The sequence below is a fragment of the Ambystoma mexicanum genome, chromosome 10 (genome assembly GCF_040938575.1).
Source record: "Ambystoma mexicanum isolate Mex_15411 chromosome 10, UKY_AmexF1_1, whole genome shotgun sequence".
NCBI classification, from domain to species: domain Eukaryota; kingdom Metazoa; phylum Chordata; class Amphibia; order Caudata; family Ambystomatidae; genus Ambystoma; species Ambystoma mexicanum.
Window position 1 is genome coordinate 639540327 of NC_090932.1, and position 25568 is coordinate 639565894.

Below are 25568 nucleotides of genomic sequence, written 5' to 3' on the forward strand. Positions count from 1 at the left end.
TTTGAGCTAGTTCGTATTCTAATTTCTTAATCGCTACCCAGTCCATCATTTATTACTAAAATCTTTGTATTGATATAATTATCATTACTATTATTATTATTATATTTATTGAATGCCAACCAAGCATTGAGACGCAACCAAGCACTTTGCAGAGTTATACAACAGTGCAGATGCATAATGGAGTGCTTTTCAGAGGTAGCAACAGAACTGATATTCATTGGGGGTTAGGATACAGAAGGACACAGAGGGGCAGAGAGGAGGGGTAAAGCTGTATGGGGTGGAAGGGAGGAGAGGGGCGGGTGGCATCTAGTGAGTCAGGTGGCGTGAGGGGTGATGCAATGGCCTAGGTGTTGAGGTGGAGAGATTCCTTGAAAATTTGGGTCTTCAGTTCTTTTCTGAATTGTAGTAGCGTGGGGGCAAGTCTGATGCTGATGAGGAGGATGTTCCATAGTCTTGGGGCATAGGCAGAGAAGGCTTGTTTTCTGGTCCTTTTCAATTTGCAGCGGCTGATTTCAACTCTGCACATTTCCTGGATTCTGTTGGTGCACTGTCTGCCAGAGATGCAGAGTTTCTCCACAAGGTAGCTGGGTGACTTGATGGCCAGAGTGATGTGGATGTATCTGCGTAGACCCTGGATGAAGTGTGTGGCTGAGTTTAGGGCACTTCTCCATGGCACAAGGGAGAACAACGGGAGGCCTTTGAGGAGTGATTAGCCCCATCCAGGTGAGATAGGACCAGTATTTGAACAGTGGATCTAAAGCTGTCTGGAGGGAGGAAGGGCTTGGCTTTTCACAGGAGGGAGAGCTGATACCAATCTGTCTCAGTTTACTTTGCCATGTGTGTCTTGAAGGAGAGGTGTTTGTCGATGTGGAACCTGAGGGACTTGGCGCTGGAGGTGAGCTCAAGTGTAAAGCCCTCAGTGTTCATGGTTGATAGCCAGGTCTGTATGTCTGGGTGTTCGGTGTGGTTGGTGAGGAGTAGGAATTTGGTCTTTGAGGGGTTGGGCTTCAAGTAACAAACAAACAAACAAACAAACAAGTATGCACTGGACCTACAAGGCTGTATCAGCAAGAGGCAGGCTTTGAGCCTATGGATGTCCATGATGGAGTTCATCTTGAGATATATCTGTGTGTCATCAGCATATTGGTCGATGTGCATGTTGTGTGTGACTAGGAGGGCTCTTAGCGGCTCCATGTATAGATTGAAGATCACTGGGGAGAGGATGGAACCCTGCGGGACTCCACAGCTGACAGGTAGCATAGGTAATATAGAGGAATCCATCTAAAAAAACTGTTTGCGGTTGGCGAGGTAGGACCTGAACCAGATTAAGGCAATCCTTGCACTTTTCCCTATGTTTGAGGATCTTTATAACAACCTGGAGAGTTGTGAGAGTGTTAACTGGCCATTATAGAATTTCCAAATGGTATATGTAGAAGCATTTAGAATTGGAAACTTGTACTGTGTACAACAGTAAGTGAAATTGCCAAATGTTCTAATTGAAGCATAAGGAGCTTTGCAAGTATAAGAAGGTTCACAGTAGGAGTAAATTAAAACAGCAATGTGTACTTAGTATATCATGATGGTAATTATCAATATGTGCTTTGCTTTTAGTACTGTAAACTATTATATTTAGGAAGTTGCAAACAGTCATAGCTCTAAAGACAAATGTGTCTTATGTATGCTTATTTTTTGATTAGTGTTATATAGTCCTCACATTACAAGCCAAGTATACCAGATAAGAAACAAACACACAATCACAATTGATCGATGCTTACAACCAAAATGAATGATTACAAAACAAATGATGTGCGTAGCTTCGCACCACTCAGCTGTTCCTCGCGCCCTGCAAATCAAAACCAATCAGCACTTTCAACTTAGAGTCTAGAGGCCTGTAAGTTCCTTTAAGGTGTCTGAAATAAATATCCAACATTTAGAAAAATGGTATACAGGGTTCGTATAAATTCCAGACATAAAAGAATCCCAGTTTAAGTTCTCATTGTGACAAAACAGTTGTACATTGCCATACGCCTTGTGAGGTTTTACACAAACGTCTGAGAGCATACTACAATGGAACAAAAGATGATTGGTCGTCTCCAGAGAGTCTTTTTTTGCAAGTAGCAAGTTCCCAAACAAGTATCTTAAAATGACTCTTTTCTTGCTGTGCCCCTCTATAATGTTCATTTATTCCATTGAGGACAAGACTCCCCTTGCAAAACAGGACTTAAGTTTGCGCCAAATGGCGGTGGCTGTTTGCAATGCAATTTGTTGAAAGGTGTTTTACCTGCTTTTTATGATCAGCAAAGGAACCTACAAAAAGCGGACATGAAATTGCACTTCTACAAATACTTTATTGCAGAATTGTCTTTTTTTGAAAATCCAGATTGCTTTCTGATCTACTTAGCAAATTATGTTCAAAATGGGGTTCTAATATAAATTACTCCTCCACAAAGATGAAGAACTATGTAATAAGAACACTTTCTATAGCTCTGCTTAAATGGCCAAACATTTCCATAAATACCGACTACTGAATCACCCATGATTGCTGATTCCCAAATCAAGATCTGGCAAAGTGATCTTTTTATTCATTTGTCCCAACTGCTGCCGAGATTAGCAGGCTTTGAGAATGGAGTAGGTCCAGAGTCATGCAAAGCATGGTAGCAGTGAATTAACACATGCATGCTGTGAATGTGCATGGAACCCAAAATTGTTCCTAGAGCAAACTGATGCCACAAAACTGTGCTGCTTCTTTCAATCAGATGGTTTGTCGTAGGGAGAAAAAGAGACATGGACACTGCTTCAAGGTAAAGCGAGAGGTATCAAATAATGCATGGCTATACTCATTAAAACATTTCTAGTCAGTAGTTACCTACTCCCTTGAGAAACAGCACCTGACAAATGCCACAGAGTTTATGCAAAAACAAAAGGGGTTCTGGGAGTCCCTCTGCTGACTATAAGTCCCAGTTTACAGAGTCTTACCCAGATTCTTTAGCTCACTGTCTCTTTCACAGAGGAGAAATATCCATACCATAGCAGTCTTTGTACTGCCCTGGGGCAGTCCAGCACCGGAATGCCAGGAAATTCTCCTCTGAACAAGAGTACCGACAGCAACCCCAGACATGTGTTTTGGCCTCCCTGGGCCTCTCGAAACCTGGGACTTATTGGCCGGCAAGGGACTCTAGGACCCCCTTTTTTTGGTCAAATATCACACAGTTTGACACATATCAGCAACAATGTTATGCATATCTATTTGAAGACATATTTGAAACAGACCTACCTGTAGTAATTCAACTATCAGATTGTGGTACAAAGTTTATAGTAACATGGCAGATTGTAAACAATACATTATGGTGTAAATGTGTAAAAATCTAGGATTGTAAATTGAAATGGAATGACATTTATTTTCATTGCATCCATATAGCGTTCTAACAAACATGATGCCCTGTTCGTCACTGAAACATGTTTCATCCTGCCCATATGTTTGTGATGTCCTCCTACCCCAAGGCTACTGTATTCAACATGCCAACCAGCCAGGAAGGGGGCGGAGGTGGAGTGGCAATCATCCACAGGAGCAATTGACCTAGCTCAATCATCCCCTCTCCCAGAACCAGTTCATTTGAATCACTCGCCTGCCGGTTGCTTCTATTGCACAAGGAATCCATCACATTCAACCTCATCTTCAGACCACCTCACAGGAGTGACTCTTTCATTGCTGACATCTCCAATTTACTCTCCTCTGCCAAATTGGCACATTCAAGTAATGTCTTTCTCTGTGATTTTAACCTCCCAGAGTCAGATGATTCACAACCACAGAAGCACGCTTTTCACACTGACTGATTTCATGGACCCTAAGCAAATTGTGCTCTTCCCCACCACAACCACGGCATCACCCTAGACGTAATCTTCACATCATCCCCCTTATCACCTTTGCAAACCCTATTCCACTTGACTGGTCTGGCCAAACCACCATCCCATTATCAGTCACCCAATAGACTACGTCTTCACGGTCAATGAACTAGGAGCAAACGTTGCAGACTTCCCCACTACAAGGAATGCCTGAAGCCGCCTGGAAGTATTCAGCAACTCTGCTATGAAACAGATGACACTCATTCCCCCCTAAAATCCAGCCAGTCTAAGACCAAACCACCTGCCCCATGGTACACCGCCGAGCTAGCCTCCAACAAACTGAATCAGAGCTCTAGATAAATGGTGGCACAAAAACCATAACTCAGGAGATCTCACCAACCTCAAATCTCTGCCTACATAGAATTCAGTTTACAGAGGCCAAAGCTGCTAACTACTCCATCACCATTGTGGCAGCCTCTAAGAGGAGCAAAGCCCTCTTTGAAGTAGTAAAGTATTGTACCAAACCCTCACCCAAACCTGAGGTACCAGCAAGTCAGGACATATGCGACAGAATCAACACATGTTTATTGAAAAAATAGACACTTTTTTGAGGCGAGGGGTGGGTCACTTTTTGAGGCAAGGGATGGGCCACTTTTATTGGGTGTCCAGGCCTATTTCTTGTCCCAGTCCAGACCCTGCCACCATCATCAAATGTGGTGAGGGTACATTTTCTTAAACTGGTAAGGAATAACTGATCATAGTGGTCTCTGTAGAAGCCACACTATACGTTTCTCTGGAACCTTTCTGAAAACAGGTCTCCTCCTGTTCCTCCTGATGGACCGAGACATGAAACTTTCACATATGATATGACATTTATAACGTGCCTATACACAAGTGTTTCAAGATCAGAAAAAACTGCCTTATCAAACACATTGAAAAGCATATATTTTGTTGTTGCTCTGTATGGAAATCTTTTTATACATTGTTCTGCAAAGAGAAAAATGTTTTCAGACAATTAATAAATGTGCTTTCAGAATGGTCCCACGAGCAAACATTCATGATCGGTTCATCCCAAAATAGGCCAGTAGTACAATGACAGCATTGTGCTGCTGTGAAGCTTATATTTTCTCCAAATAGTACACACAGATTGAATTTAGTAACATGATGTGAATAGATCTTAAAAAGCTGGGTGCTGGACATGGGGCAAGGCAGAATCTCACAAGTTGGAATCCCAGAAATGGCGAAGCAGCCCTTCATCCGTTTGAGGTCAATACATGTAGTGCCAATAAATTGGGTGATGTAACTATGTTTAAAAGTGGGGGGTACCCAACATGAAGTGCTGTATACAAATCTGATGTCGATATATATGAATGCAAATAAGCAGACCTTTCAGCACAATACTCTTTAATTGCCCATCCTCTGGCCTATTTGGTTATTGTATCCAGGATAAATACGAACAGTTTAGAGCATGCGCATTTGTGGCCCGTGTTTTCCAACCCCTCCCTGGCCATAACCAACATCTTTGAGGCAGGGCTGGAGGTGCTTTCCTGTGATGTCACGTCCATGAAAACAGCTGGGCCAAAATATGTACCTTAGGAATAAGCACCCAGTGGAAATATTGACACGGCCCTGTAAAAACTGCCTCATATACACATGGCTAATTGTGCAATGGTGTAACACGCTCACGTCGTTTATTTTTTAGAAGACAAATGTAGCCTGAAAGAAAACACAAATTGGGGAAAAAATGAAATGGGAAAGTTTTAATATTAATACGCCACACATGCTATGAAGTGGGCAATCTGTGGACCAGTCAGGCATCTGTGCTACTTCCCTGTACCTAAATCCAAAATGAACAATGGCGCTGAAAGCGAATTGTCATTATTTCCGACAGGTTGGTACACGAGCTGTATTGCGATGCATGTTGCACAGCGTTAGAAAACGTGACCAAAAACTTGACCGAACTGTATAATTAATTTGGCGGTTTGAGTGAAAGTCCCTGGCATCTGCTCGTCCATTTTCTCTATTGAGCGTCCACTTGTATGCAGGACAATCGAAGATATGAGACCAGCAGCAGACGAACGCACGCCGGATCTTTAACAAGACCGATACATTATAAGAATCCTTTAAAAGGAAAGCGGTACCGATTAATCAGAGTTCCAGCAATTGATTGCAAGGGCATTTAATTAGAGCCCGGTTTTCGAAATAAAATAAATAAAACAACTGGTTCTACGAATGCTGATAGACGCTTTATCATCACCCTAATGAGAAGCACTGCAGCACATCGCGCGGGCTATCAGTCAGGGGGTCTTTTTCCAGAAGCCAATAGAATCCATTTATCAACACAGCCTCTTCGAGAAGCCAATCACTTCCCTAATCGAATGCAAGCGCTGAAAATTTACCATACAGGCAGGATGGCGGCAGCGGCCAGAACAGCATGTCAAGTTCGAATTACAAGTGACAGGTATATTCGTCAGACTGTTAACTGAGGCTTTGAAGATGAGCAGAGCTCGTCAGCGTCCCAGGACCCTGTGAAGCAGCGCACTTGGAAGCCTCTGCGAATTCTCAACGGACACATCAATGGTAGCTTTGCTGAGTGTTTAATGGTCTAAATTATCTTAGCTATTGTGATGCAATGAGCGGCAAGGGGTATGAGAAGAGTGGGACCATGGAATCCCTTTCTATCTTGACACAAATAAAATATAATCGCTTAGCGGGGGCAGCCTAACACCCTTCGCCTCCCCCCCCACAGCTCACTCACCACACCACCCTCCCTTCCGTCGCCCCGGTGTCGTGTAGGCCCGCACCTCCCCCCCCAGTCCCTCTCCCCCCCCACCGCCTCCCTTTCTCCCGTGCCGGCCTTCCCCCTTCCACCTTCCTTCCCCGTGCAAGCTATAACAGGCGGAGACAATTTGTACGATTGGAAATGTTAATGCCACAGCAGCTTTATTTTGCATAAAGTCTTGGAGTTATCTTACATACGATCCGTAATTCGCCACACCACAGGTTCTTCTACTCCGTGTGAGGTTACCTAGGGTCGCCCCCCCCCTCCCCGTCGTCGTCCAGCGGACGCCTCCGGGGTACCCCGTCCCTGTCTATCTTCTCTCTACCCCGTGTTCATCTGTCGCTGATTGCCCCTTGCCCCCATCCATCGTGTAGTTCACCTCTTAACTTTGTACCATAGACCCCAATTGCATCTCTGCCCGCCCCCTCCCCTCTTTGCGTCCCCCAGGTCCCCTTCTATCTACCGCAGGCCGCCCCTTGGCGCCTGGCAAGTTCCTATACAGACACCACCGACAGTGTCCCAATACATCTCATACATACACCGGGCCGGCCCCGACCTCCGGTGCCGACCCACCACCACTTTCTCCCTGCCTAAACGGTCATCATCCTGCGATGTCCTTCTGCCTAGTGTCCCCTGCTATTGAGACTCACCGTCCCACCTTCTTCTCTAGCACCGCCTCTACTTGAGGCCCTCTTTCCCCAATTCCTTCCCCCCCGGAGGGCTTCTCCTTGTATACCTTATCTCTGCCCGCCCCCTCCCCTCTTTGCGTCCCCCAGGTCCCCTTCTATCTACCGCAGGCCGCCCCTTGGCGCCTGGCAAGTTCCTATACAGACACCACCGACAGTGTCCCAATACATCTCATACATACACCGGGCCGGCCCCGACCTCCGGTGCCGACCCACCACCACTTTCTCCCTGCCTAAACGGTCATCATCCTGCGATGTCCTTCTGCCTAGTGTCCCCTGCTATTGAGACTCACCGTCCCACCTTCTTCTCTAGCACCGCCTCTACTTGAGGCCCTCTTTCCCCAATTCCTTCCCCCCCCGGAGGGCTTCCCCTTGTATACCTTAGTTGTGTTTTGAGCTTCGTTCTTTTGACCCCCCCCGGCCCTCTCTTTTGGGTTTGGAATGGTTTCCAAGACCCCTATCTCCCTCCCCTTTTTCCCAGGGCCTCCCCTGAGTCTAGTACTCCTGGGGCACCGTATGATCTAATCTGTTGGCTGTGCCTTCCCCTATGGGCCGGACAGCGCTTTGCTACAGGGATCGCATTGTAACTCCGCCGGGCGACCTGAAAAAGAAAGCAACATAATTACAACGCATTTATTCATAACGGGAGGGCGGGTGGGAAAAGCTTCTTCTTGTCCACGGACGTGGAGGGGGAACAGGAAACCGGAAGAAGAGATCATTCTAGGGACGATCCTTGCCCTTTTGTAGGGTCTTCCCCCCCCCCGGCTTCCTGTTCCCCCGCCCCCGGCTTCCTCCCTCCCCCCCAATTACTCCCCGGGTACCCCCAGCCACTTCCGGGCGGCCCCTTCCCCCTCGTCCCGCCCCCCCCTGTGAGTGTGAGTTCCCCCCTCCCCCCCGCGCGCCGCCAGAGGGCGGTGACTCGGGGGGGGGGGGTGGAGTGTCTCTGGCCCGGCAACCCCCACTAAGGGGCGGCGCCTGCCATGCTGCGTCCCGCGCGCATTCGCCCGCCATAGCGGGGGCAGCCTAACACCCTTCGCCTCCCCCCCCCACAGCTCACTCACCACACCACCCTCCCTTCCGTCGCCCCGGTGTCGTGTAGGCCGGCACCTCCCCCCCCAGTCCCTCGCCCCCCCCCACCACCTCCCTTTCTCCCGTGCCGGCCTTCCCCCTTCCACCTTCCTTCCCCGTGCAAGCAAAAATAGGCGGAGACAATTTGTACGATTGGAAATGTTAATGCCACAGCAGCTTTATTTTGCATAAAGTCTTGGAGTTATCTTACATACGATACGTAATTCGCCACACCACAGGTTCTTCTACTCCGTGTGAGGTTACCTAGGGTCGACCCCCCCCTCCTCCCTGTCGTCGTCCAGCGGACGCCTCCGGGGTACCCCGTCCCTGTCTATCTTCTCTCTACCCCGTGTTCATCTGTCGCTGATTGCCCCTTGCCCCCATCCATCGTGTAGTTCACCTCTTAACTTTGTTCCATAGACCCCAATTGCATCTCTGCCCGCCCCCTCCCCTCTTTGCGTCCCCCAGGTCCCCTTCTATCTACCGCAGGCCGCCCCTTGGCGCCTGGCAAGTTCCTATACAGACACCACCGACAGTGTCCCAATACATCTCATACATACACCGGGCCGGCCCCGACCTCCGGTGCCGACCCACCACCACTTTCTCCCTGCCTAAACGGTCATCATCCTGCGATGTCCTTCTGCCTAGTGTCCCCTGCTATTGAGACTCACCGTCCCACCTTCTTCTCTAGCACCGCCTCTACTTGAGGCCCTCTTTCCCCAATTCCTTCCCCCCCCGGAGGGCTTCCCCTTGTATACCTTATCTCTGCCCGCCCCCTCCCCTCTTTGCGTCCCCCAGGTCCCCTTCTATCTACCGCAGGCCGCCCCTTGGCGCCTGGCAAGTTCCTATACAGACACCACCGACAGTGTCCCAATACATCTCATACATACACCGGGCCGGCCCCGACCTCCGGTGCCGACCCACCACCACTTTCTCCCTGCCTAAACGGTCATCATCCTGCGATGTCCTTCTGCCTAGTGTCCCCTGCTATTGAGACTCACCGTCCCACCTTCTTCTCTAGCACCGCCTCTACTTGAGGCCCTCTTTCCCCAATTCCTCCCCCCCCCCGGAGGGCTTCCCCTTGTATACCTTAGTTGTGTTTTGAGCTTCGTTCTTTTGACCCCCCCCGGCCCTCTCTTTTGGGTTTGGAATGGTTTCCAAGACCCCTATCTCCCTCCCCTTTTTCCCAGGGCCTCCCCTGAGTCTAGTACTCCTGGGGCACCGTATGATCTAATCTGTTGGCTGTGCCTTCCCCTATGGGCCGGACAGCGCTTTGCTACAGGGATCGCATTGTAACTCCTCCAAGACTCTCTGCGGGCAGCCGGCGGCAGAGAGTTCCCCCATTCTCCCTTTCCGCATCGCCTACCCTCCCCTGCTCATCTCCTGATCCACCCCCTCCCCCCCCCTACCTCCCCCCACCGCTCCTTCCCCGTGCCCCTATTTTGGCTGCATTCATGTATAACCCACCTTCCTTAGCCCTTCTATCCATTCCAGGCACATCAGTGCTGTTCCTACATCCGAGAGGTGTGTTCCGTCGGAATCAAACTACCCGGGTACTTTTAATGTTAGCAGGGGATGCCTTACCCAAACCATTCCTCTGCTTTTCAAAAATCCCCCCATCCTCCCGTTGGTCTTTCTCCTCGATTCCTCGATCGCCCCGTGTCGTGCCGCCCCCCTCCATACCATTCTGGGGATAATTTCCGACCACATGACTTCAACCGCCTTGAATTCCCTGCCAATTCTAGTGAACAGGGCCCTTAACCGCGCGGATAAGTCTTTGCGTCCCTTTGCGACCAGATCGTTACCCCCCACATGAATCAGCACAACATCGGGGTAACCGTGCATGTGCGAAGTCGCTTCCAGGGTGTCCCACAACTGGTCGCAATGGAGGCAGGCCTTTCCCAGCCACAGTATCTTTGTCTGCCGGAATCCCAGGTTCCCGTCCCTGTGTGCCGTCCGTGCTCTTCCTGCCGCCCGAGTGACGAAGGAATGGCCCACGATCCACACCCGTGCCGCATCTGGGAGGAAACATTACAGCTGATTACCATATGTGTCCCTCCTCCTGTTCCTCAGCTACCCCCCCCTTCCCGTGCCGCCCGTTTTACAGGCGTACATATACTTTGTATTTGTCGGAATCCCACCGGCCCAGTTCTTGACCTCCTCCTCCCCCATCCCTTCTCTACTGGCCGTGGTTGCCGCGCCTATGCGGAATGAATGCGTAGAATATTGGGCCGGGTTCTCCCCTGTTCTTTCTAGCGTGCTGGCCAGTACCCTCCGGAACTGAAACTGCGTGAGTGGTGTGCCGTTGGCGTGGGTAAATAAGTACCCTGGTCCCTCCCTCCTTATCCCTAGGTACCCTTCCATGTTTTTTACCGGACAAAATGGGTCTTGCCCCAATCTTGCCAAGGCCAGGGAACAGCCCTTGGCCCCTTGGTCAGTTTTAGATAGCCTTATCTTTATATGCAGTACCTCGCTCTTGATGGAGATGTCCCCGATTAGCAGCGCCTTGTAATCCCTATCGCCCCTCGCCGCGGCCACTAACTCGCTCACCCGTAACGCGCCGAAAAAGGCAGTGGAAAAACAGGCCTTGAACATGGTATGCTCATGTCCTGAGTAGCATACGTCTCCTAAGGCACTCATTAGCCTCTTTAGTAAATTGAACTCTATGGGTCTCCTCTCATGTATTGTTTGCAAGGTACCCCTATCCCTGTCCCAGCCTTTCAGGGCCGACCTGACCAAGAAACCTTTGGTTGGGTCGGACGTACCCTCCAGCTGATGATGAAAGGCCACTGCGCTGAGGTGCGCCGCCATCCATGACCTAGATTTTCCCTCCTCCTTTGCCCTGAGTGTGAATCCATATACCTTCTCCTCCCCGCTCACCTCCCCCAAGTGTCTGGTGTAATTTAGGAACGTTGTGAAATTCGTTCTGTAACGTGCCCTAGTGCTCCCAGCCAAAGCCCTGGTGGCTAACTGTCGCATTCCCTGCTCCAGCTTACGAGTTGCCACAGCTGCTCGTTGAATGGTGTCATGTCGTGCCGTGCCAGCGGATGTGCTTTCCGGAATCGTGCCATCTGCGAACGAGAAAGAGCATCCGCCGCCGTGTTAGACACTCCTTGAATGTGCCTTGCGCATATCGCTGCATTTATATACAAGCATTTACGTACTAAGTTGCGCAGCAGCGAGAGCGTGGCTGGGCATCGTGCCGCATTGTTATTGATCGTCTGTACAACGGCCATATTATCTGACCATATCACCAACCGCTTATTGGTCAGTTCTCTCTCCCAGATGTGTAGGGCAGCTACAATCGGGAATAATTCCAACACTGTTATGTTCGTGCATAGGCCCCTTCTGCTCCACTGCTTAGGCCAATCGCCCCTGCACCACTCCCTCCCCAATATGGCCCCGAACCCCCCCGCCCCGCGGCATCCGTGAACAGCTGTAGCTGGGCGCTCGATGTCCACGGTGCCTGCCATATACATACCCCATTGAAGTCCTTTAAAAAGGTGCGCCATACTCGGAGGTCTTCTTTCATGCCCTTCCCCATGCGAACCTTATGCCATGCTGTTTCGGCTCCCCCGGTTGCCCTGGCCAACTGCCTGGCAAACACCCTCCCCGCCGGGATAACCCTTGCAGCAAAATTGAACTTTCCCACCAGGGATTGTATGTTCTTCACAGTGACTCGTTCGCTTGCAAGTGCCGCGTCAATGTCTGCTATGAATTCCTCGATCTTGTCTCGGGGCAAGCGGCATGCGCCCTCCTCGGTATCTATTTCTATCCCCAGGTATGTTAGTTTGGTGCACGGCCCTTGGGTTTTGTCGTCCGCCAGGGGCACCCCTAGTTCGTGTGCCAGTGTAATGAATTTGTCCAGTAACGAGGCGCAAATATTTGTGCCGCGGCTTCCTATAAACAAGAAGTCATCTAAGTAATGTGTTTTTCCACCCCTCCCCTCCAGTTTTCCCAGGACCCACTCAAGGAATGAGCTGAATGCCTCGAAGTATGCACACGAAATGCTGCACCCCATTGGCATGCATAGATCTACAAAGACCTGATTTTCGAATTGGAAGCCTAGTAAATGAAAACTGTCTGGGTGCACCGGCAGTAATCGGAATGCGGCCTCTATGTCTACTTTAGCCAACAATGCCCCTTTGCCAGCCATCCGTGCAAGACTAACTGCTTGGTCGAAAGATGCATATGAAACCGAACAGTCTGCCACATCCAGCCCATCATTCACCGACCCCCCTTTTGGGTATGATAGGTTGTGTATGAGGCGGAACTTGCCCTTGTCCTTTTTTGGTACGATCCCCAGTGGGGATATGATGAGGTTTGCTAGCGGGGGCCTCGTGTAAGGTCCTGCCACCCTTCCTAGTTCTATTTCTTTGAATATTTTTTCCTTCACCACCGCAGGCCAATCTTTTATTGATTTGGCGTTCGCCGCGTACCTCCCCCTAATGGCCCCCTTGTAAGGAATGCGGAAACCCATCGTGAAACCCTCTGCCAATAGGTTCCTCCCTTGCGGGAGGGGGTATTGTGATAACCACGCCAACAGCTTCTCCACCTTGACTGGTGAGAACCCTTTGTGGTCTAATACATCCCTCCGTCCCCTCCCTTCCTCTGCCTCTTCGGCCCCATCCCACCTTCCATTACCGTGGCCACCTTGTCTGAACGGTCCCTTGGGGGTCCATGTCCCTGCCCCTGCATTCCGAGAAGTACCAGCCACACAGTCACCTTTAAAGACATACATTTTTAATGGATTACATACTGTTGACTCCAAGAAATTACACACTGCTAGATTCGTACTTTTATATACCCCCTCTGGGCCCTCATGACACTCCTCCCCCCGTGTCTGCCTCATCGCGCCTGTTTTGCTGTTTCGGCCGCTGTTCGACCTCGACAGCTCCGTGCTGCATGTCCCTGTACCCCGCATAGTGAGCAGGCGTGTCGAAATTTGCAACTCGGACCCCAGTTGCAGGGTCCCCCCTCGTTAAAAAATCGGCAATAGAACTGAGACCTTCCTAGTGGAGGAGCCGGAGATCCACCGCCCCCAGCCCTAACCGGCCCTTGTGCGGGTGCTGATGGTAATACCCCGGTCCCTGGCCGCCCAGCTTGTGTTATCCCACCGTTGCTAGCCCAACCGGTGAACTCGACCCTACCGGCTCCCCCAGGCCCTGCTTTGTTAAGTGAGGGCCCCACGGGTGATCCCGTCCCTGGCAGCATCAAACCTTCATTTGTGATCCCTATCTGGTTCCCCCGGCCCCCTGTGAATACTATAGACCCATCAGCCTGTTCAATGGTCCCCCTGGTAGATCCCAGCCAATCCTCTACTGATTTGTGCACCCACTTCAAATCGGGGTCATGTGCCATCCTGAGGCGAAAACGTTGGTCTCTTAGGAACCATTCGTTGCCGCCCAGAAAGGCCCCCCTGTCAGCTTATCCTCCTGCACCGATGTTGGAGAAATGTAATGCATGTGTGAGCATTGTCTGCAGCATAAGCAGAAAGCGCAATTTAGGGCGTGGCAGGGCGGGGCGGGAACTGGGGGGAACGAGGGGGAGGGGGGCATGAGGGGGGCGGAGAGGGGACGGAGAGACGGAACCACCACGGGGGAGAATATGAGTGAAAATTGACACAGCAGCAAAACGGGATGTGCTCGAGCTCCTGGATGGACATCATACCTCTCCCACGACGCACCCAAACAAAACAAAACCTTCCCCTGCAAATCACTGAATCCGTCATGCGCTGCCGGATGCTGCCCGGCACTACTGCGGCCCCTGTACATCTCTAGCCTGGCTCTGTAGCCGACCATCGCCCCCCACTTAGCCCCAGCACAAATCACCCCGGCAAGGTACCCCTCGTGAGCATCGTCTCCCGAAACCGAGAAACCGCTGTAGAGGCACGGCCAGGCCGCCCCTCGTGAGCGCTGTCTCCCGCAACCACAAAATCGATGTAGAGAAAGACATCAGCCATATGTCATCCAGCAACTGTACCCTATGCTTGAAAAATCATCAAGTCACGCCACTACCCACTACCCCAAACCCATGCGAAACCACCGACTTTTCTCCCAGCTCCCCTCACTCCTCTCCCAGCCCTACTCGCGTACCCCTTCTCTCTTGCTTTGTGCTTTCCCACTTTCTCCAAGTTATAGTTTCCAACTCTCTTCCAATTTTTCTCTCCGTTTCCCCCATTTCACTGCGTCCCTTCGCTCCCCCCACTACCCCCTCCCAACCACTTCTGTCCCATCCCTTCTTTCGTTCTTCTTGCCATCCAAGCTCCTTTCTGCTGTGCGGCTTCACCCCCCAAAGCAAGTAGCACAGATGCAGGACCCGTAAAAGCTGCGTGAGTTCCCTTCTACAGCCAGCATTAACTACAGGGCCTCTTGCCGGCAGACACAGCCTGTAGGAAGTGTGAGCTCCCATTTCACACAGACAATCGAGGCCAGTGCGCGCAGGGCCTTCATCCTAATGGCGAGGAAGGGATGGCAAGAGATGCGAGTGATCCCCCTCACAGCCTACATTTACAGGACACGACGTGATCAAAACTAGCCACCAGGGGGTCAAATATTACCAATAAAAGTGGGGGCATCCACCGACTCATGTTGGAATGGTGAACCCACTCCACACTACAAACAAAATCTCCTGCACGCGAAACGAAGCGGCACAGAACCCGCCCGTACGTGCACCATATGGTGCCACAAAGAAAGAACACCGCAGAGAAAGCAGGCCCCAACACGCTCCCGAACCCGGCCCCCGAGGCCACCCCACCCTTCGGTGAAACTCGCAGCAAGCGGCGCGATGACCGCGCACCTGTGCAATGAAACGTTAGCCCCAGGAAAACAGCATGAAAAACACAGGCTCCCAGCTCCCGCTTCACGCCGGATAAACCGTAGGCCCGACGGCATCCCGGCAAAATGGACGCTCCCGCTGGCTGCCCATCAACTCCCCTCCAACCTCGGAATACCCCCCCGTTTTCATAACGCTCCGCAAATCCCATCGGCATCCCATACTCCGGTGTCTCCCGCTGCCGCTGCCTGTGCTGAGCTTGCCACTCTAGAGGTTACCCGGGACAAACGGCAGGGTTACGATTAGCACACCCAACAAAGGACCTGTTCACAGTGAGCGAGTCAGTTCCCGCCCATGAGGAAAGCAACTGCATTTACCCACAACCGGTTATTCTCAACACACCAGGCTCTTGCTTTAAAGTGTAGTTGGCTGTACCTCCAGAGCCCACTAGAAAGCCGGCACTACTTCAAGAGCGAACGGTAGTCACATGCGTCACAGATTCAATAAAATCACTACCCTGTGCAGAATCACTCAAGCGCGCATGAGCGGACGAGCACAGCCGCCCGGCGCCGGCTGGCTTGCACTCTAGTAACCTTTCCCCTACTTCACAGAGAGAGCAAGCTTGCAGCAGCTCCCTCCAGCGCCAGCTCCACATGCGCTATCACTCCAGGTCAACAAAGCCAACCTCTAATGGCCTGCTTATCTAAAATGCTGCCGATCAGTCAACGAATACAGAGCCCAAAAGCTGCTAAATCCGCAATGGACGGCATTCGTACATTCCCAAGGTTGCAAAACGACGGTTGGACATGTAAGGCAAGTATACCAGGTGCAGTAACTGCTCAGATAATCACCACGTAAACGCTCTCTTGACGAGGTCACATGGAAAGAGAAGGGGAAAAAATTCCCTTGGAGACCCACGCCCGTCCGACGCGCTCCGCTTCCTCCCCACTAGCCTCCCAGCACCAGTAGCACAGCACGCGCTTCAATAAAAGTACACCCCCACACCCCCCGACCTCGCGGAGCGATGCACGTGTCCGCAGTCCCTTCGCGAGGAAGCCACGGCTGCCGCTGGCCACCGCAACCCCCAACCCGTACCCGACCAAGTGCCCACCCGCTCACCTGCGAATCCACCACGTCTCCGAAACGATCACCGAGGCTGGAAAAACCTTCGCCAACGATGCCCTCACTCCTCACTCCTCCCAGGAACCGCGGGAAGCAACCACCGCAACTGCCGCTAGAACAGACGACCGCAGGCGACAGCACGACCTCAGGCAAAAGCTTCTTCCAAAAGCTTCTTCTTGTCCACGGACGTGGAGGGGGAACAGGAAACCGGAAGAAGAGATCGTTCTAGGGACGATCCTTGCCCTTTTGTAGGGTCTTCCCCCCCCGGCTTCCTGTTCCCCCGCCCCCGGCTGACCCCCTCCCCCCCAATTACTCCCCGGGTACCCCCAGCCACTTCCGGGCGGCCCCTTCCCCCTCGTCCCGGCCCCCCCTGTGAGTGTGAGTTCCCCCCTCTCCCCCCCGCGCGCCGCCAGAGGGCGGTGACTCGGGGGGGGGGTTTAGTGTCTCTGGCCCGGCAACCCCCACTAAGGGGCGGCGCCTGCCATGCTGCGTCCCGCGCGCATTCGCCCGCCATTTTAGTGTGCTATTTAAGCTTTTGCCACATAGTTATTTTCTGCATTGCTCTTACATTGCGGGAATAATAATTGTCTGAAATACTGTAGTTTAATGCAGGGCAATTAAAGAAAGTGGACTAAGTGCATTTACGTGCATTGTAAACGTATTGTCCTAAATTGCGTATGCCTCTTAACATTGAAAAGGCTGATTTACAAAAGCGTTTTTTCAATGGAAAATGCCATTGAAGAAACGCTATGTAAATCAGTTCCTAAATGTTGAGATACTTTGTAACACACTGGTTTGTAATGTAAAACAGGATTAAATCCAAGGCTCAAGTCGAGGGTACACGTGGGTGGACCGAGTCCCCCACTTTTTTCGGAGTCCCCCCACTTTTTTCAGAGGGCACCTTGATATGCCAATTTCTGGTGATGCCACAATCAATTGCTATGCTAATGATACCCCATTTTTTTAGGACTTTTCCCCTGATTTAATCCCTTTGCCTCCCACCCCCTAATCTGGTATACTGTATGATGTGTAAAATACAGAAAGCTACTAGCACTTTCAACAAGTCTGGTACAGTACCGGAGCTTCTATGCAGGATCCCTATATGTTTTATGGGGTACTACCATACGTTTTCAACAAACATACAATGCATTTAATTGTACCGTACCAAAAATTCTTATCTGGCTGCTATGTTTCAATAGTGCAGCATGGCCACATGAACATGGCAACATATTATTTTAAAGTATGTCTTTAGATGTGCACTTCACAGAGTGCCTGTTACAAGCTGCATTTGCTGGAGCCCTTCAGGCTGTCCCCTCCCTCTGGTCATACAGAAGTGGGCTTATCACATCATTGCCCTTTCACTCCGGGTTCTCTTCGTCTGCCACTTGCTGACAAAGAAGCATTAATAGCTTTTGTGTTTTGAGTGGGCATTCAGTGTTTCAGCTACGTGCTTGGTGATCGTTTCGTGACACTCTCTTTCTTTGTCTCTGACTGTTATAATGTATACACATCAGGGGTGCTTCACACTGTTTTCCTCTGCTCTAAGAAGAGAGGGGCCCAAACATTATATTGAAATGGGCTCCCACGAGCCTATAAAAATATTCAGCCGGTTCTGATCCCGGCTCTTGTCAGGGGGCTCCCAAGCAGTCCTTTGAAGTGGGACCTTGCTCACGTTCAGCCAGCCCTGGTCTGAGTAAATTGGTCAAGTATTGAATGGGCAGAATCTGGACTCCCCTTGCAAACTCCAGAGGACTCGAAAGCAAATAGAGGTCAAGAATATAGTTGGAGAAAATCACATGTAGTGTTTTCCTCCTCACATAAGTACAAGCATGGTGCGGGCTCCCCTCGCGGAGTACATCAATGATGGCAGCAGATGATCCAAGGTTAACTCACATGTGCAGATGGATATATTATAGGGCAGCGGTTATAGGATCAGGCTAAAATGTTCCCAAAATATTTTATGGCAGGGGCCACTCCAAACTGGAAAGTTTGGGGAAAATCAGAAAAACGGTTCTAAAGGTATATAGTAAAACATTAAAAATGTATTTCAGCCTACACTATTCATTTTCCCATGCAGAAAAAAAGTGCTTGGGACGGATCGCCATCTGGTAAGGGTGTGAAATTCCTGGCTATATTTGATTTCAATTACATAATTAAATGATGCAGGTCATTCTGTATCTGAAAGCAGTGTCTGCTAATCAGAGCCCCCTTTCACAAAGCTCAATGCCAAAAGCAGAGTGCATTCATGTGCCCATGCTGCGCCACTCTCTTGACGACTGCAGCACCTGCTCTTCAGTGGCGCACGGCATATCAAAGATTACATGTGCATTCCTTATAGCTGCCTTGATCCAATGTCACTGCAGACCGAGGTTGCATTTAACTTCTGCACCTCTGGCCCAACATATAATCATTGTTGCCATTATCCATTTGGTGGCAGGATAAACTTTAAGAAAAAGCTATACCTGGTTATGGTATGGTGACTGATAAGAGCAGACAATTATTAAAGCTATACCAATTTGATACCATACAAGTGTCAATGCTGTGATCCCAGATCAGTAATTTAAGGGCAATGTGCATTTGGGGCAACCTGGCTGTCCGTCCTGCTTTCAGCGAGAAAAAAAGCTAGGAATGCTGCCCTCCTTTTATCCCCAATGGGTAAAGTAAAGCCTCCCGACAAGCAAAGGAGCTCCCACCAGGGAACTCCTGGGAACCTTGCTTTCAAAGGAGCATTTACATAACAAAGATCAGCCCCACACTACAGGGTTGCACACCGAAGGGCCTTCGAAGCTGCAGGCATGGGAAGGGGCAGAATTAGAATAGCCAGAGCGGGAACTGAACATGAGAGAAGGGGTTCATTATTTTGCTTTTCTTTTGGGCTTTCTTTCCTTCCTGGCTCCTCTCTTTCCTGCAGAACAAAGCTCTCTGGACATGATCCATGAAGTTAAGAGTCACTTGTTAGGGATTCAAGGATTGGACTCCTTACTGCAGGTGTGCTTCTATTCAACCACCCGTGATTATTTACCTTTTCTAAGGAAGGGGTCTCCCACTCCTTCCTTGATTCTTTCACAAACACCAAGAAAAATATATCTCTGGATTCTTTTTGGGAGTGCGGTCCAATTCAAAGTCCTCTGCCATATAGGTGAAGACAAGTGCTATTGAATGCAGAGGAATGTCTTGCTCCCAAATCGTCTCCAGGTAAATGTGAGGGTGAATGCTGTTGGACCAGTAGCTCATTGCTGGCTGCACTGGGACCAGGACCCTATCCAATGGAGGTGAAGGATCACTTGTAGGGGGCAGCTATGCTCCCTTGAGTGCGAGTGAATCAGAAGGCCTTACCTTGTCTCTGCAGACACTGGATTGGGCCCCCAGCAACCCATAAATCAAGGAGCAACTCTGCGCCCTAATTCCTATTTTGAGCTGCGTGTGAGCTACACCCACCCAGACATAGCCTGTCTATGCCAGACTTCTTTGTGCCATGTGCTATTGCTGCTTGGACTGCACCGCATGGTAGACCCAGTCACCCAAATCACCAACCGGACAATGAATCATCTCCCCTGGAAGTTCAGGCTCAATGTTGTTGTACCCCCAGAGACAAGAATATAGTTCTTTGAAGAGACTCTGTCCCCCTGGTCCACATTTGGAATCATTGTGACTTTTAAGCCCCCAACTCTGCTATTTCTTCAAATACATATCCTTTGCTTGCCTGATTGTCGGTTTTCAAGAATTTAGAATGCTATTCCATAGCAGTTCTGCATGTTCTATGTTCTCGCCCCAAGGACGGATTTTTGTTAGTGTTTTTAGTTAGTTGTTTGTATTTTTGATTGTTTAATTAAAGTATACATATTGCTATAGAACCTTGAATGGACATTATTTTATGTTGGTGTCTTTGCACTATTGCTGTTTGGGTTGCTACTGTTATCAGTTTGCACCTCTCGTAAGAGCAAAGCCTCAGCCTACTTTCCACAAACGATGAAGAAGGTATACCTATTGTCTTTGCCTGTTTCACTTTATGATTGGGATCACTGCTGGTGTTGTAGTCGTGCAGGGCTGTGTAGGAGTTTTAGCCAGTATTCATTCTTTTATCCCTGTGGGGCAATAGTCATTTCTCCAAAGTGCTTCTCTGCAACATAAACACACCACTGGACAGATGTGTGCCAAAGGAGGAACAATTTGTGCACAAAGTGGTCCAGATAGTCCTTTTTTTGGATAGTTGTAAAATTATCCTGTCGTTTAAAAAAAGTAACATTAAAGTTGGTGCCTCTGGTCCAAAAAACCATTATATATCTTCCATGGTGCATTGCAGCAATTTCTGTGGTAATGCACAGAACACAAAAAACAAACATGCTCATAATGATATTTGGAGGCCATGGGCAGTATACCATGGATAAGGCCTTGCATAATAAACCACATGAATTTCAATGAAAAATCTTTAGTTAAGACAGAGTTAAAATAATCAAATTTTCGTTCCGGTTGCTCAGCCCATTAGCACATACAGGAGATCACATCAGCGATCATTAATGAGAAGAAAAATGCCACCATGTGTGAAATCCACTGGGGGAGTCCAAGTTAAGGTTGTCGTCATCTCCCAAACCCGATATTATTTTACGGGTTTTATTGCAATGAACTGGTTCATATTAACTCTGCTTAGCTCACGTTTTTCACTGAATATAAATCCATAGACACAAACCTTATGGAAAGGAGCAGTAAAAGCTGCAATTACACAAACAAATCTAAAAACTGCTGTCTACATGTTTTAAGAATTCCATTAGGGGTTCGCAACAAGTAGTGGGGATAATCCCATATCATGTGACTGTGTTTTTACTTTCAAGTTGAACCACAAAAAGGTGGGACAAATTATTCAATGGACCTATCAGAAGCATATTTTTATTCATTGGTCAGCTGATCGATAAGAGTGCCTCTAAATTGAGTATGCAATAGATCTTTGAGAGATAAAACTATCTCACACTAAACCTAAAAATAGCTAAAGTAAATGAAAAATGGAGGTGCTATGGCATGAACGTCTTACTGCAACCCATGATACAGAATCCGTTGAAAGCAGACATTCTCTTTCTAGATGGCTCAAAAAGCAGATCCACGCCCAAAGAGCAATATTGCAGGAGGCTTTCCAGTGAAGGCTGCTGCATAAGGATGCTCTTATACCTCCATACTTTCCAATTGTCTATGTCACTGGGTCCCCCCTGTACCCTCACCCCTGGATTTCATTCGGGGGTTACCAGGGGTAGTAAAGGTCTCCCTTGCAACCCCTGCAGGGTCCCTTGCTAACCCTGTGGTCTTCCTTGAAACCCCTGTATTTTGTTTCTTTTTTAAAATTGAAGCATCTTGGCTCTGGATTAGTGGGGGCCCCCAGAGCCTCTGTGGTGTGGGGGGTCCGCTGCACCAGGCATGGGGGGTCCCCGGCCCAGTCCTCACCCATTAGGGTGTGGTGAATGAAGTGTGAATGAATATGTGGGTGGGTGAAAGGGGATGCGCTTGTGTGTGTGTGTTATTTTGTGTGTGTAAGGCTCTGGGAGATTGGGGATCACTAGAGCATGTTTGACACATCCTTTATTGACTTTGCATGTTTTACTGGTATTTTTGGCCAAAGCCAAGTTCATGTGTGTCATTACCTGGCTATACTGGCATTTTGGTACAGCCAGTTTAGCCATTGCTTACTGTGGCAGTGTACTAGGCATTGGCATACAAATACAAGCCAGCTTGTATCGACTCAGTCTTATCAGACAATCCCCTCACATGTGAGAACCTGGCAGTTCAGGCAGCTATATTGAATCTGAAGTCTGCATGCTGTTTCCCAAATTGACAGCGAGATAGAGACAGCAAACAAGTAAGATCTTTGTGTCTTGGAGGACATCAACACTTATTGGTCTTGTCCAAATATACTTATACTATGATCTGTTATCCTGGAGACTTCTAATCCCCAACCAAAGGTTGACAACCAAGATTGTTTTAAGAGGATTCCTGATGGCATGAAGAGGGCATGTTAGTCCCTGCAAAACATCTTAAATGTGGCGGACTGTGTTGCCAGGTCTATGGGCTGCACATCAAGGATGCATCTTTTCTGGTTGAGAATTTCTGGGTTCACTCCAGATGTGCAGGCAAGCTCCTAAATATGCTATTCGATGGTACCAGGCTCTGGTACATAGTGATTGATTGAATATCTCAATTTTGTGTCTAATGCCACTGAAAAATCCTTTAGAATGCTGATGCACAAACCACTCCCTAGATTGCCTCTGCGCCTTCTTTTTTCAGTGGTCAAGGCTTCAGACATTTTACATCCTTTGCTCATAAGGGACATAGTTTGCTTCTGCAAAGGCTGGTCCGCGGATATACATTTACTCAGGCAGAAGTAGGGGTGGGTGCAGAAAGTGCCATCTTCAGTGGGGCACTTGACTCTATTTGAGGCAAAGCCTCTTTAAGGTACCCACCCCACATATGTTCCCTATTGACAGTCACATTTCAATTCCGGTTTGACAGTGTGAAGCCACTACTTTGGATGCTTGGGTGTTGAAGTTTGTGAGGCAAGCATACTGCCTGCCTTTCACTAATAAACAGATCATAAACGGTTTAGCACCCCTAGTGCACTGGAACCTGTGCTTTTGGAGTTTGCTTCCATCTTGGCAAAAGGGGCAGTGAAGTCAGTGACTCCTTGTGGAAGAAGGGAGGGGCAGTATGTCCTCCTTCCAAAGAAAGTGGAGAGGTTTACGGCTCATGCTTGACCTTCAGTTCTTACACAAGTAACTGTGGAAGGGAAATCAGAATCTGACCTTGAGGCAAACCCTCCAGACTTTACAGGATAAAAAATGGTTGATGTCAGTGGACGTTAAAGAGGCTTAATTTCATGTGCAGCTCTTCCCCAAAGCACAAAGTTCTCAAGGTTTAATATAGGTAGCACCCATTATCAGGTCGAGGTGCCACCTTTTGGGCTGGCCTCTGCCCCAAGGGTTTTCACTAAGTTACTGCACCCAGGTAAGCCCAGAAAAATAAAGCATTAAATCAGAGCATCACCCAACATCTACCCACCCACATTTCTAGGATTGCCCAGTTGAGCAGCCTTTCCTCAGTTTATTATAATATCAGCTGTACACCCATTCAGCAATCAACGGCACAACAAGCCAATCCCAAATGATACACTTAGGAGTAATTGGGAACGCATTAGGTACTACCAACCCTCTGCCCTCAAGCCCATAGGGGAAGTCAGCGTCCATGCATGGAGAGGAGGTGGGATTGGCTGATGACCACAACCAAGAACATTAGAAGTACCATCGAGCAGCAACTGAAGACGCACATCAGAGGCATTGTCACACTAACCGATCTCCTGATTTCCTGCTCCTCCAACATAACCAACGCCACTATGCAAGACTAGGGGCTAGCCACACACACACACACAGACACACACACACACAGACACACACATACAGACACACACACACATTCTGAACTAATCTAATGTTCACACCCATCACCTTTGCACATAGTCCATACATTCATAAATTCATCAACAGTACACAAATGCACACCAACACAACACAATCAACACCCAACAGTCATCTGCGACCCAGGCCCCCTTACAGATACAACTAACCAGTGTGCATGACCGCAAATCCCACCCCAGATATCATTGACACACGTACACACCCAACACAAACTAAAGCACACATCCGAGGTACGGATTCCTACCCATACGGTTTCAACATGTGGAGCCTCTTGAACCAATTCCCACATGCAAGACAATGCTCACATACGCCAGTTCCTCCTGCTTCTGAACCTATCCACCTTAACACACCGCCCTCTTCACTTACAGAGCCAAGTGAGCACCTGGAGACTGCCCTTGGTTGGTAGCGGTGCGCAGTATAAATCAACATAACATAACATTACATTTATTGCATGCATCTTTGATAAAGGAAGCATGATAAGTAGTATTACCTCACAAGACTGGCATTTCGGTGTAGTGGCCTGTAAATGCCTTACTGTAGCATGACCTTTTATTAACAGAGTATCTATGATGAAGCAAGGATGATAATTGTTCTTATGGGTCTAGACTGGCTTACATTTGGACCTTGTTTTCTTATTGTGACATATCATGTTTAATGGACAAACCAACAGGAGTATTTCTTACATAGGAGTGCAGGCATATATTGGCAGAGCCAGCTTTGTGCCAGCTTTGTGCAAAGTGCCAGTAATGGCACTACTAAAAACATCTCAAACCGAACATGGGTATGTTTTTATATGGGAATACTGGCATATGTTGGTGGAGCCAGCATGGAAATGTATGGGCACAGCCAGCATGAAAATGTTTTATACTGGCATATAGTGAAGGGACCAGCATGTCAATACATTGGGAAATGCGCCTGTGCACTTTTAGTGCTTTGCAGCTAGTGTACTTTTTTCATGAGTTACCCCACTCAACCAATTGCAAACTGATTGGCCTTTTACCCACATTTTCACAGAAGTGTTGTGTAATGCAACATTTTAACCCATTATTGAAAGCATTTTCTCGTTGGAGGGCGAAGAATCCCCCTGAAAAACGTTTTTGTTAGTTTGGGCCCCTTCGCTATGCGCGGTCGCAACTGCATACTTGTGGCAAATATTTACACCCTCCAATAATACAACTCACCAGTCACCACTGGTGGCTAGTATATTTGGGGACCAGGCACCGTCCCCGTCTTTCTATGATAGGTGAAACATTAAAATTTTGATTAAAAAACATATTTACTTCTTTCACTTGGTGCAAGCCCCTGCAGCAGCATAATCATCATGGACATTGCTCGCACATGGTGGTCCAGGCAGGCCCAGGATGTGGCGTGCGCTGTGCATTGTTAAGGAGCTTGGGCGTGTGGTGGCCCTCAGCATGGCTCACAGGGGACCCCCCCCAAATTTTGTGCTACACCACCAATTGCACTCTGCTCACCTTGAACACAAACAAGTGTGATGTGAAGGGTTGAGAGGTGCTGCAAACTCGACCAGGACGTTGCTCTGGTGCAACACTATGTAAGAAAATAGAGTTTCAGAAGTGATAGAGCCATGGAATAAGCCCCTCCCCCACCTCACCCTTACCCACTTAAATGACTTCTTAGAAAGGGCTTTGTGGAAACTTAATTCACAGGCCGGTCCTGGGGGATCATTGAATAATGCACTGTGCACATAGAGCTCTGAAAATTGTCGGTGCATTGAGCCCCACTCTTTAGGGAAGTGCAGTCTCCCCTCCCCACACCACACCACGTTAAAAAAGATTGAAGAAGAGTCATGTATCAAAGCCCAGGACATTACGGTGTTAT